A 13,393-nucleotide genomic window follows, 5' to 3' on the forward strand; every position below is an offset into this window, starting at 1 on the left:
CCCATGGACCGGCATTATGAGCTGTCAGATTATGTCAGGGGTGGGCAATTAGTTTTTCCATGGGGCCACATGAGAAACAGAAAATTTTGTGGAGGGCCGGACCAAAAGGCTGAACTAAATTCTGCATAATATTAATTGTATTTCTTTATATAAAACAATAAATAACATTGTTTTTACAAGCTGCTAAGACTGGTAAGAGTATGGAAAAAAACGAGGTTGCCTTACAAAAAAATTCATTTATTCAATCAAATTTCCCAAAACAATGGTTAACAAAATGTGAACGTTTGTAACATATTTTTTTTTCAGTCACATTCACCACAAAACACAATAAAGACATCACAATATTGTCTTTCTACTCCAAATATCAAGCAAGATACATCATATTATAATAATGATGCCCACATTTGTAGTCTAATCACCTTTGGTGTTTTTCAGTTTTTTATTTGTTCAGTGAGAGAAATCTAGTCTCTGTTGGTCTTTAACGAGTGCATCAGAGTCAGATTAAATGTCTGAGGTGGAGATGTGAAGCACAGCTGACAGATGATCATCAGTCGATTCGGTGTAGGTATCAGATTGGCTCCGGCGCCTGCTGGGGATGTCACAATATGTGATTGGCTGGACCGTTTGAAAGATGACGTACAAGTTTGTGGTTGGTCTGGACAAATTACGGAAGTAGTTATCGCGGGATTAGGTTTCGGGGGATTTCATGTCCTGTTCATGTCGCGCGCATTGTTTTTGTTGAACACAACTTCAAAATAAAAGCAATGCACATTCAGTCCATGCATGAGGTAAAATTAGAAAATACATTTATTTTGGAATTTCTAATTAACCTTACGCGGGCCGGTCAGAATGAACTAAAGGGCCGCAAAATGCCCAGGTCTGGGTTATGCCAAACAATTGTCGTTACAAGATCGAGAATGCTACATAAATAAGTTAACTCTAACAAGTGGACACCGCCTACCGGATCCGCATTTAATTAAAGAGTGGACGGACGATGTTAGTACTGTAAGTTCCCTGGTATACAATGGCCAGATATATACTCGTACCTTATTGACCAGACTTCAGTGTACACCCACGAAAAACTTCGTGCCTACAAGTCTTTACACGCATATGATTATGTGCGGGCATGTACAACTTGATTAACAATGGGACATTCATATTCATTTTGTTTTAATCAAATTATGCCAGTGATGTGATGGCAATGTGGCTTTAGCTACAACAGCAAATACCAACACTAAACAGCAATTTGCAGGAGGTGATGGCATGAAAGGAATGATAGTGTAAAGAGTGCAGCTAAGAGAAATCAGAGCTGCGTAAAAAGCGATAGGCAGAGAGCAGAAATGAAACTGAACGGGGCGGGAGCTAGGTTAGAGCAGTCAGCGTAAGTTGGCATTTAGAGTGAGGGCACACAATTTTACCTTTCCATCCTTGCTTTAAAATTGTGATTTTCGGCATACGCAAATAATGACGGCACAAAATCTGGACTGCTTGAGTCAAGCGAGACCTCTCCTACAAACAAAACTGCATGCAAAGCTAAGTTAACATGCTAACAATATTCATTACATTGTGTAACTATGACCCAGCTAATCAGACAAACGTTACCAAAGTATTTTGCTACATCAATAAACGAAGACTAGAAAGAATAAAAAAGAAAGATTTAATAAATAGCCTGATCTTACCTGTGATGAAGTGGGCGCTGCAAACCCGCGCATTTTTGATAGTGCTTTCATCCCAGTCTACACGTTTGATGGCTTGTAGCCATAGACGTCAGCGATTTTTTTTTTTTTTTTTTTTTTGGAATAGGTGAGATCCTGCTGGAATTCTGAACATTTTAACCCCATCACTGCTACGATTCTGACACCCGACAACACAACAACTAGGCATTTCTGAGTCTTTTTTGGGTCCAGGCGCAATTTCCGCTTGCGTATGAATGATGTTTACTGCGAAGGGGTCTATTGAAATAAAAAAGAGGTATATATATATATATATATATATATATATATATATATATATATATATATATATATATATATATATATATATGTGTGTGTGTATATGAGAGAAAAATAGTTGGGGGAGTGTGTATTAGGGTGCATCAGGCTACGTTCACACTGCAGGCTGAAGTGACTCAAATCCGATCTTTTCGCCCATATGTGACCTGTATCCGATCTTTTATTGACAATATGAACGACACAGATCCGATTTTTTCAAATCCGACCCAGGCCGTTTGGATATGTGGTCCTAATTCCGATTCCTATCCGCTCTTTTCATATGCGACTTCAGTCTGAACCGCCAGGTCGCATTCATCCGACTTACACGTCATCAACAAGCCACAAATGTCACTATTCTGCGCTGAAGTAGGCGGCGGGTCTCTCAAAAAAACTTAGAACAACATGGCGCATAATCACGGGCGCAGATAGAGGGGGTGACTCGTCCCACCCAGATTTAAATTCACCTCGCTCGGTCCCCCCCACTTATAGGGAGGAAAAAACGTCTATGCTGTCTTTCTTTGCATAAGGCAAACCTCACGGAAAAATCAAAAGACTAATTACCATTCGGTTTATTGAGGTGCACGGCAGTGTATACATAGTTACAACAATTCACATAAAACAAAACAAAGACTGATATTCGGTTGATTGAGCTGCGCAGACTGCACAGGTTGCGAGCTCGAGCTTGGTTGCTATGGTAACCCACAACAAGTTTGACAGGCATATCGGGGTTGGTTTGCTGGCAGCTTTGTCCCCCCCAGTTCAAAAAACGTATCTGCGCCCCTGCGCATGACATCAATGCGAGGGACGCTTCGGGCTGTGAAGGTTCTGAATCTTCTCAATGGAAGGACGCAGAGGTTAGGGAGCTGATTTCCATTTGGGGGGATGCAGCTATTCAAGCTAGATTGGATGGGTCATACCGCAACCGGGCGGTTTTACTTCCGTAAACACTGGCCATGCTCACTGCGTGTGACGTCATCGTATCCTGCAGTGCGCATGCGGAACACTTTTAGGTCGCTTTTCGTTCATACTGAGGATCACATACAAGTCGCATATATTTGTTAATGTGAACGACCTCACAAAAAAATCGGATTTCACAAAAAAATCGGAATTGAGCATTAAGCCTTGCAGTGTGAACGTAGCGTCAGTCGCCCCCTAAAAATGAAAAGTTCCTCCGATCATGATGCATTTTTGTTTTTATGTTCCTTTTGGTAAGAAAACACACTGGGTGAAATATTTTGACAAGATTCAAAAGTTTACTGGTGGCACCAGGAGCTCAAAGTTATGGAAAAAGCTGCTATTTTATGACAAAATTTCGATCACTTTTCATGAAACATTACGGCACCTTATAGAGTAGACCAAGACTCCGTTCAGACTGCACCCTGAAACGACCCATATCCGATTTTTTTGCCCATATGCGACCTGTATCCGATTTGTTATTGACAATCTGAACGACACGGATCCGATTTTTTCACATGCGACCCAGGCCGCTTGGATATGTGGTCCTAATTCCGATGCATATCCGATATTTTCACATGCGACTGCAGTCTGACCGGACAGGTCGCATTCCTGCGACCTACACGTCATCAACAAGAGACAAACGTCACTATTCTGCGTTGGCTAATCCCGCCTCTTTGGTGGAAAACCAACATTTGTACAGTTTTCAGAATTTAAATAGACTTTTATAGAATTGATCAAGCTAATGGTGGATTTGGTAGGGACCTGGATGTTTATCTGTTAGCCTGATTAAATAAAACAGTTTCTATAACTGATTTATAACTTAAACCATCCTGGATTATAAGATTGTTCTGGAAATTTCCAGTAATTTGACACCTTCGGTCTCATTAGTCTGCTGCCCACATTAATCAGATTATTGTGTGAGTTCCGCCGCCGCCACAAAAACCACATCGCCAGGTCTCGCCTCATCTCCATCGCAAACTACACTGGTGTTTCTGCACCTTGAGCCAGCGCTGAGAGAAGCTGCAGAATTCAGCCGGCTATAAACAATCTAAATAAATATTTATAAAAATGTAGAAAAATTTTTTATTAATATGACGAAATAAATATGTGCAAATTATTAAGCCTGAATTAAGAGTTTGGTAATACAGCGGCCGTATCCCAAATGACTGCCTACTGAAGCTCGAGTGCACTATATAGAGTTTAAAAATCCATTACTTCCTAGTAACGTAGTGCACTTGTATAGAAATTAGAGAGACATTTAGGAGTCAACCCTCGTTACCAGGCTACACGTTTTCATTTCAGTTCAGAAACAAAAACACACACGAGACCTCACACTTTAACACTAACCAGATAATTAAACAAACAAACAAACAAAAAAATCATTAAACTTGAAGAGTGCGCTTTTTTTTTTTTGTTTACGTATTACGTAGATGTGCTTATTACGTGTCAATTTGCGCATGCGGGACACTTTTGGGTCGTTTGCCGTTCATATTGGAGATCGCATACAAGTCTCATATAAGTGGTAATATGAACGGCCTAACAAAAAAATCGGATTTCACAACAAATCGGATATGGGTCGTTTCAGGTTGCAGTCTGAACGTAGTGCAAATATCTTGCACTACGTTCACACTGCAAGGCTTAATGCTCAATTCCGATTTTTTTGTGAGGTCGTTCACATTAACAAATATATGCGACTTGTATGTGATCCTCAGTATGAACGAAAAGCGACCTAAAAGTGTTCCGCATGCGCATTGCAGGATACGACGACGTCACACGCAGTGAGCATGGCCAGTGTTTACGGAAGTAACCTAAAGTTTCCTGTGTATGACAGTAGCCAGCATGGAGTACCTGGCGATGATGCAGTTGTTGCGACGGAGCCAGAACATGCACTGATGTTAAGGAGGAGGTTGAGAAGGAAGAGGGCAAGGGTTTTGGCTCAGGTGTTCTGCGGGGTAGTGACTGCAACCTCCGTTCAAAGGAACATCAAAGGCATGATGTAACTTTTTTTGAGAGACCCGCCGCCTACTTCAGCGCAGAATAGTGAGGTTTGTGACTTGTTGATGACGTGTAAGTCAGATGAATGCGACCTGGCGGTTCAGACTGAAGTCGCATATGAAAAGATCGGATAGGAATCGGAATTAGGACCACATATCCAAACGGCCTGGGTCGGATTTGAAAAAATCGGATCTGTGTCGTTCATATTGTCAATAAAAGATCGGATACAGGTCGCATATGGGCGAAAAAATCGGATTTGAGTCACTTCAGCCTGCAGTGTGAACGTAGTGTTAGGGTGTATTCAGACCAGGATAGTTCACTTGCTTTGGTCCGAACCAAATGTTTATTTATTTATTTTTTTCATTTTGGTGCGGTTCGCTTTCACACTGTACATTTTAGTAAGCGGACCAAAATCTGTCAACAAAGCCACGCGCCCTGAGGTCGTTCAGCTATTGGTCAGAGATGACACGCGCACAAAGCGTTAAGTTCAAAAGTAGTCATGGAGGCTTTCCGTGCTGTTATTCTTTTTAATGTCATCAAAGCTATACGTTTTTTCCAGTTTTTACTGTTTTCACAATTGTGCGATTACTATGCTGTTGTACAAGTAATTTATCAACGACAACGACAAAGGGCAAGGCGGCTACAGAGGACGGCGCTGATGAGCGCACATCATGTTGTGACAGTTCTGGCTCTTCACGCAATAGATTTAATTTCTTTTTTTGCGTCGCTAGTACCGCCACTTTTTGAAAGAATGTCCCTGATTTTAATGTAGGTCTGACGGAGTTTCTTCACTTTTAGCCGACATTGTTCTGGGGAGCGCGTGAACCCCTTCTCCTTCATTTTCTCACTGAATACAGCAAACACCGGTTTCCCCCACAGTCCAAAGACATGCAGGTTAGGTTAACTGGTGACTCTAAATTGACCGTAGGTGTGAATGTGAGTGTGAATGGTTGTGTGTCAGTCTTGCGATGACCTGGTGACTTGTCCAGGGTGAACCCCGCCTCTCACTCCAGCCCGCAACCCTGTACAGGATAAGTGGCTACAGATAATGGATGGATGGACAGATGGAGTTATAAAGCTAATAGCTAAAGTTGTGGTTGGTGTTCAGTCAGTTGGCATAGCAACAGGAAAATGTTCACATAATCAAACCTGATGAAACGCACTTCTCAGTAATTCATGTTTACACTCTTGTTCAAAGTCTGAGTTGGATCACAGATGTGCCGGTATGTGCTGAGTACACACACACACACACACACACACACACACACACACACACACACACACAGTGAGCTGTAATGGGATATATGGATGTAATATGGGGTGAAAATTGCATCAGCAATAGGTCCGTCCAGCTGTCTACACACACACACACACACACACACACACAGTTTCTATTTATATATGAAGGTCTATCTCTGAGCTGCAAAGATACTATCAAATTAGGAACCCAACTTCAACTTATCTTTTTCTGTTTCTCTCTCTCTCACACACACACACACACACACACACACACACACACACACACACACACACACACACACATATCCAGTTCACAAATGTGATCTCTGACCCATGTGATTAAAGGTTGCGAGTGCTTTATCCTGGCTGACGGTCAGGCTCCGTCTCCAGCGGAGCGCCAGCTTTGTGTTTAATCTCTCAGTAAGGTGTAAATCCTGTGTAATTGTCTAGGAAACAGCGTTTACTGCGGCTGAAAAGGCTCAGAGTGGGGATTAGGGAGGCAAGACAGGCTAATCGCACAGTGGTGGGGCAGATTTGCGAAAAATAAAGGGTACATGTCGAGACAGGAAGGGAAGGCGGCCTGTTTTCGCAGGGTAAAGTGTATTTGCGGTAGAACCTGAGACAAGGTAGCTTGAGGAATGAAGTATAAATTTGGTGAGTAATGAATGGTAGTATTGAGGGGGCAGATTTAGAGGGAGGGGTCAGGACTGGCATATTACACCGTTAGAGGGTAGATTTGGGGGAAGAAAAAGTGTACTTGTTTTGTGCATGAATGGTAAAAGCGTAGGGGTGTGTGAGGGAGGAGGGGCGTATTTTGTTGGCTGGTCTGATTTTGGAGGGTAAGAGAAGGATGTAATTGACCTGGACCTGAGGGGTAGATTTGTTGGATGGAGGGGAGTTTTTAGGTAGAAAGAGACATATTTTAGAGAAAGCATAGATTTGGGGTACAGGAAGAGTTTATTTAGATGTGTGTGTGAGAGAGAGAGAGAGAGAGAGAGAGAGAGATCATCGAAGGTGTTTCTCCTGAAGCTTCTTCATCCTGAGACACAAAAATAAAACCCATATTTACAAATGAAGCAGTGTGTTTTAAACCCAGGCGAAGAAAATGCACACGGACTGCAGCGCTGCAGACGTTGAGTTGTTCATGAACACTGTTTGAGCTCAGAAGTTGTGTTCAGGTGAAGTTCACTGACTGCTGGAAGGGGGCGGGCACACACACACCATCCCATTTTCGGTAAGAAGAGAGTGGTTACACAGATTATGAGGTCACCAGAAGCAGCCAATCAGAGTTCGGCGTGAGGGGGTGGAAGAACAGCGCTCATGTGCGTCCAAAAAAAACATCAAACTGAATCAATCACTTGAGGACTTCTGCTGGTGGATTTGTGTAGGTGGCATACACACGTACCGGGATGGAGAGGGATTGTAGAGAACATTCTCTCTCTCGCCATACTCATAGAAAGGAGTACTGGAGTACGAGTATTGTGATATTTTTTAGGATTTGATTTTGATTTAAATAAACTTTTAATAGAAATCCTTATAAATCCATGAAACATGGACTCATGGCCTCAGTTCCAGCTTCCTCACCCACACACTGTCTGTGGATGTGTTCCATCTGCTCTGCTCGCTGTATAGATGATGCAATAGCCTCGTCTGCATTGGTTCTGCAGTGAGTCAGCAAATTGAACTCGAAGCTCTTTCTCTGCAGAGACAGAAAGCAGTGCAGGACACTTCTGGATGTTTCCATCACTCATTAATAAACATGTTGACATTAAAGTGTGGGTGTTTGTCTCCATAAAGTAAATCACTGGGACATGTGTTTGCTGTGAATTGAAGCCACATGTCCCTAGCCTGGCTAACGCGACTTCGAAGCTCTCCGAGCATTTGGTCTGGCCAAGCTATTAAGCCAAACCGTTTCCCAGAGCCCGTGGTTGACCCGCCTCCCTGAAATGCCTCAGTTTGCTACTGGTCGAAGCCAGAAAAGGCTGTGATGACGCTTAAACCAATCACATCACTATTTCCTCTGACGTATGTGACGCGACGGAGTAGATTAAACTCGTACCGAAGCCGGTCGGGATCAAGGCGAAAACGTCCTTCCTTTCAATAAATACCTCCAGGGCTGCTCTTTGCTCTGTTTTCAATGAGAACTTCCCGTTGAATGCTTTCAATACAGCATCTACCGCTGTGTTAAAGGCTTGCCGCTGCTCCATGTTCGTGATGTGAATGAAGCGCTTCCGGCATAGATTCTGTAAACAATCTATGGCTTCCGGTTGCAGTTCTACTACGTCACTGCCTTGAACACGCCTCTACCCAGGGCCGTTGGAGATGCTCAAAGTTGATTGGTTCCCGATTTTTCGGGAGCTTGGAAATGCTGTAGATAGCCTGCCTGGCCAGACTAAGCTCGGAACAGGCCCTTGTGTTGCGTCACACTTAGGATGGGCGGGCCCAGGCTAACATGTCCCTGCACTCGTGCGTTAGTGTCGAATGTAAATCTCTCAGCATCTTTCAGTTCGTGTTCCTGAGTGTCACACGCATTACACTCCAAAGAGTTTTGCTTTGCAAGTACTTTCCTTTTCACAAACGTTCTCCGTTTTATAAATCTAACAACAGCACCTCATCCGAGATTTAAACCTGAAACGCTTTACAGTTTCATTTCTAAAAATAATCAAAACACCAAATCTCCTTCACTACTCCACCCCTTCTTTCTCGCTCACTACGTTTACATGCACATCTCAGTCGTTCAGAAAAAGGCAGTGTTCCTACCCAGCTGTTTACATGGTGACTGAAAATGAATATTCCACTCATATGCCTGTTTACATGCGGCTGTATAAACGGAGTGTAAACAGGTGTCGTGTTTCTGAACGCACTGTACACGTGTTAAAGAAGGCTCCTAAAACCTGAATCACCGTATCCCACACGCCTTAATCACACAACACTAAAGCTAGGAAATGCAGACGGAATGTGATGTTTACACAACCCGTATCACATTCCCAGTGTTTTCATATTCAGAATAACGGTGCAGTATTACTCGTGTGTGTGTGTGTCAGTGAGAGTATTGTTATCCTTTAACCGGTAGAAGGTCAGTAAACACGTCTCACACACTTGAGGTGATGTATTAGAGGAATATCAGGAAGATGAGTGACAGGAAGTTGCACTCATAACTCACTTGCATAAGTCAGTGTTTTGGTCAGGCTGCCTGGGGGTGTGGCAATGGGAATAGAACGTTCTCTGTAAACGAGACACAGCCTGATGAGGGAACAGCTACATACCAACATGGTGTTGAGTTTTCACTGATGACCTTTTCCACAGTCTTAATACTGTAAACAGTGCTACGTTTACCTGTCTGTCTGTCTTTCCATCTGTGTGTCTGCGTTTTTTTTTTTTTTTATCTGCCTGCCTGTCTATCCCCCAACACACATACAAAACATGTAGAACGTGTGTGTGAGATGTGCTCAATGCCCTGTTGTCGTGTCATATTCCACAAAATTGGACATTGATGAAACAGTAGCTAAAACAAACCCGACAGACTGGCTCTGTCCCAATCCCATGATGCACCCTGTTCACTATACTGTTCACTACTTGGGGCTTCAGCCAGTTTCTGGTCAAGTGTGAAAGCGTAATAAACATTGTCATGTACTTATGAAGTCCCACAATGCACTGGCGTATACAGAATCCCCATAATGCACTGTGGCCTTGGTGTGTGTGGTTTGGGACACAGCCATAATGCACTGATAACACTGAGCCTTGTCTGTCTGTCTGTCTGGAGCCGCTGCGTTAAATGTGCCTCTGTTCATAAAACCCCACAGTCAGCCCTGCTGAAGGCCCTGTGGGAAGTTTTCCAGTGGAATGAAAATGAATCCTGTGGGCTGTAAGAACACCGCAGCAGTGAGACGCGTCCCGGCCTTCTGCTGACAGCTGGTCATGTTTTTAAACATCCCTCACGGGACAGTGGACGTCAAGTCCGAGTGTAAAAATATTGAGAACAGCTACACTCTTTATGCTGCTCCTGAACGCCTGAGGTGTTCAGATGTTCACGCAGAGCTGTGCAGCCGGGGAGCTCAGGGGTCGAGGCACCCGCGGGACTGGAGCCCAGAGTGATGAGTGGTTACACTGTGATTGCGCCTCAGCGACTGTGCTGGAGCAGGAGAAACCACACCGATCACACAGGAAAGGGCCTTCTGCTCTTAAACAAGTCAATATGGACACATGATACTGAGGCTTTAACAGTGTGTTAAAGAACACATCCTGGACCAGTTTAGTGGGTTTTTTTTTTTATATGAAAGTATGTCCCTTTACACACTCATCCAGAAGGGGAATTTTGCACAAGGCCATCTGTCTACAGCAGAAAAAAATAAAATAACAAAACGCGTCTGGAAAAATCCCAAGGGAGTCTGGAGCCAGATTGATCCAGATTCGTGACGTCACGTGCGGCTCCGCCAGCAGGCTGAGACACCCTGCATGGGTTCAGTGCACAGTCTGTGTAGACCAAGTTTAGTGGCCAGCGATTTTGCTCATCTATCTATTACAGAGACTCAGATTGTTGGCGCGCCCGCATCTAAGACGCACTATTTCGAATAATGAACACATTGTCGAGAGGGGCAGGGGCCAATATGGACGCGAGCATTTTATACCCTATTTAGAATGTTTCGTGGCGTATTCCAGACCCTCCAGGATTTCGCAATGTTGCGATTTGCAACTTCAACGCAAATTCAACCAATCCCCGCGAATTCAGGGCGGTGTTGCAATTATAACCAATCACCGCAACTTTCCCGCAAATTTGACCAATCTTTGGCATCGTCTTGAGGTGACGTCGACAAACTACCTTCCGCCTTACTTCCAGTGTTGCCAGATTGGGCAGTTTCCCACCCAGTTGGGGGGTTTCAAGTGCATTTTGGCCGGTTTTGAACATATTTTGGGCTGGAAAACGTCAGCGGTATCTGGCAACACTGCTTGTTTCCGTTCAAGAGAAGCAGCATGTGCGAGTCAGTGTTTATGTAGGCTTAAATTCTGTTACTGAAAGTGTGTTATGTTTACAGTGAAGGACTGTGTGCACTTTACATTATTTTTTTACTTAATACAAGAAATTAATGGATGCCAACATTTTTGCCAAAATGGTATTTTATTTTCCATTGTTTAGGCGGCTTCAGCATCATACTGTGAGATTCTGTTCAAATTGTTTTTCTTCTACGAAGCCTGAGCTATTTATTTTATTAGTTTATAATTATTGTTTAATTTAGTCTTCAGGAGAGACTGCCTGCACACAGTACTAGTATTAATAGTTTTTTTCTTCCATGAAAGCTGAGGCATTTATATTATATTTTAAGGTAACTTCATGTTGTGCTGTGAGGTTCTCTGCACTTTAACTTTTGAACCAACAGGTGCATTTGGATAAGTAAAGCCTATTTTTCTGCATTTTTGTAGTCCTGGTCATCTTTTATATTGGTAAAGTTGTTTATAGGACCATTTCTCAGTGTCTGTTTTTTTAATCAATAGTTTTTTCAGTAATAACTTAATATTTAACATATCACTCAATTTTAATCACAAAAAGAGAAAACTTTCACTTCCTCCCGCAATGTAATCGCAACAAAAACCTAAAAACCACCGCAATTTTCATCGCAATTTTTTGGAAAACCCCCCGCAACATCAGACATTTTAGCCCGCAACAATCATAAAAAAGGCCCGCGGAATCTTGGGGGGACTGGTATTACTTGACTTCATGGTCTCAATATCGAAAATCTTGCACAAAAATGCTCCTTCGAACATAATTATCTGGATATTGAACAGATTTCAGCATCGGATGAATTTGTTTTGACCGCCGCCATACTGAATATACGTCGGACCCGTTCGTGTATTTATGCCGCCTCGTTTGTAGCGTCCCAAGCGAGTAAAACCTGATCCAAGTCTTTCGCTAGGTGGCGTCTTACGGTCTATATACGAATATTCGAAAGAGACAAGAAAACATGGATAAGAAAAAAAGAAATACATCTATTTTGTCATTCTTTGGCAGAAAGAGTACATTCACCTGAAAAAACTGACGCCCAAGGTAATTAGTCATACTAGATTTACAACAACTACTGCAGCTACCACTGCCACTACCACTGGTGACTACTACTACTACAAACCCATTCTTGTGCTATAATTTACAAGGAGGAGATGATATAGATGTGATATATAGTGGCCTGTGGTTGACTTCCAAAATATTGCCACTGATTAAACAATATCTCAATATATTTGGTTGAAGCATTGATTTTTGTCATCTACATTGCTTCACATGGCTTCTAATACCAAAAAAAAAAACAGAATTGAGAAGAAAATGTTCATTGGGCTTGCTTCGCTCACTAGGTTCACTTAAACTGAAGGATAATCACTGGGCCCCCCATTGTAGAAATGGGCCCCTGTTTTTTCCCAGGAGGGGCCCTGTGGGCCCCTTGACCTGCAAAACAATCTGAGTCTCTGCTATTGTTACATAAATCATATTTTTTCTAATTGCTATTATGTATTTATATATTTCTTCAGCCCTGTGATGACCTGGCGACTTGTCCAGGGTGAACCCCGCCTTTCGCCCGTAGTCAGCTGGGATAGGCTCCAGCTTGCCTGCGACCCTGTAGAACAGGATAAAGCGGCTACAGATAATGAGATGAGATATTTCTTCATTTAGAAGAGTACTGGCTACTGTAGGAGAGAGATTTCACAAGCTACACGCGTGGAATCTGCTAAGCAGGGTTGTATATACATTTAATGTGTTTGACAGGTCCCAAGATCTCAAGCCCTGACACGCCGTATATCCCTTGAGACATGTGAAGGAAGTGTATTATCGCCCAGTGCATTCGTGTTGTCAAACCCAGGAACACATCATTTAGAGTATAGTCTCTCTTATTTCTTACCCTGGCAACAGTCGACTTGTGAATCGCCGATTTTCTTGGTCTTTTTCTCGGCTCTGCTCGGTCCTCGGCTTCGAGGGCCTCGGTGGATGCGGCACTTCGCCTTCTGTCAGGGGAGACGAACACGGCTGGCTCCTTTGGTGACGCTGACACAGATGGAGACGGTGTTGCTTTGGGTGTTCTAACAGATGGAACTGCGTCTTTTTTCAGATCAAGTTGCTTCTTGACACCCATTTCCCACTGCAAATAATTCTCAAAGTCTTCGGGTTTTATGAAGCGAGCCCCGCATGTGATGCTGTGGTCTGTTGCATGTTGCCAGTTTTTCTGGGTGCC

General features: G+C 43.1%; 1 protein-coding gene across 1 annotated transcript in view; it reads left to right on the plus strand.

Moving 5' to 3' along the window:
* The window catches only part of slc16a10 (solute carrier family 16 member 10), a 55,874-nt gene that overhangs the window by 3,363 nt on the left and 39,118 nt on the right, over nt 1–13,393 (plus strand). The gene's annotated exons all lie outside the window — the stretch shown is intronic.

This window comes from Neoarius graeffei, chromosome 2, assembly GCF_027579695.1.
Source record: "Neoarius graeffei isolate fNeoGra1 chromosome 2, fNeoGra1.pri, whole genome shotgun sequence".
NCBI lineage: Eukaryota > Metazoa > Chordata > Actinopteri > Siluriformes > Ariidae > Neoarius > Neoarius graeffei.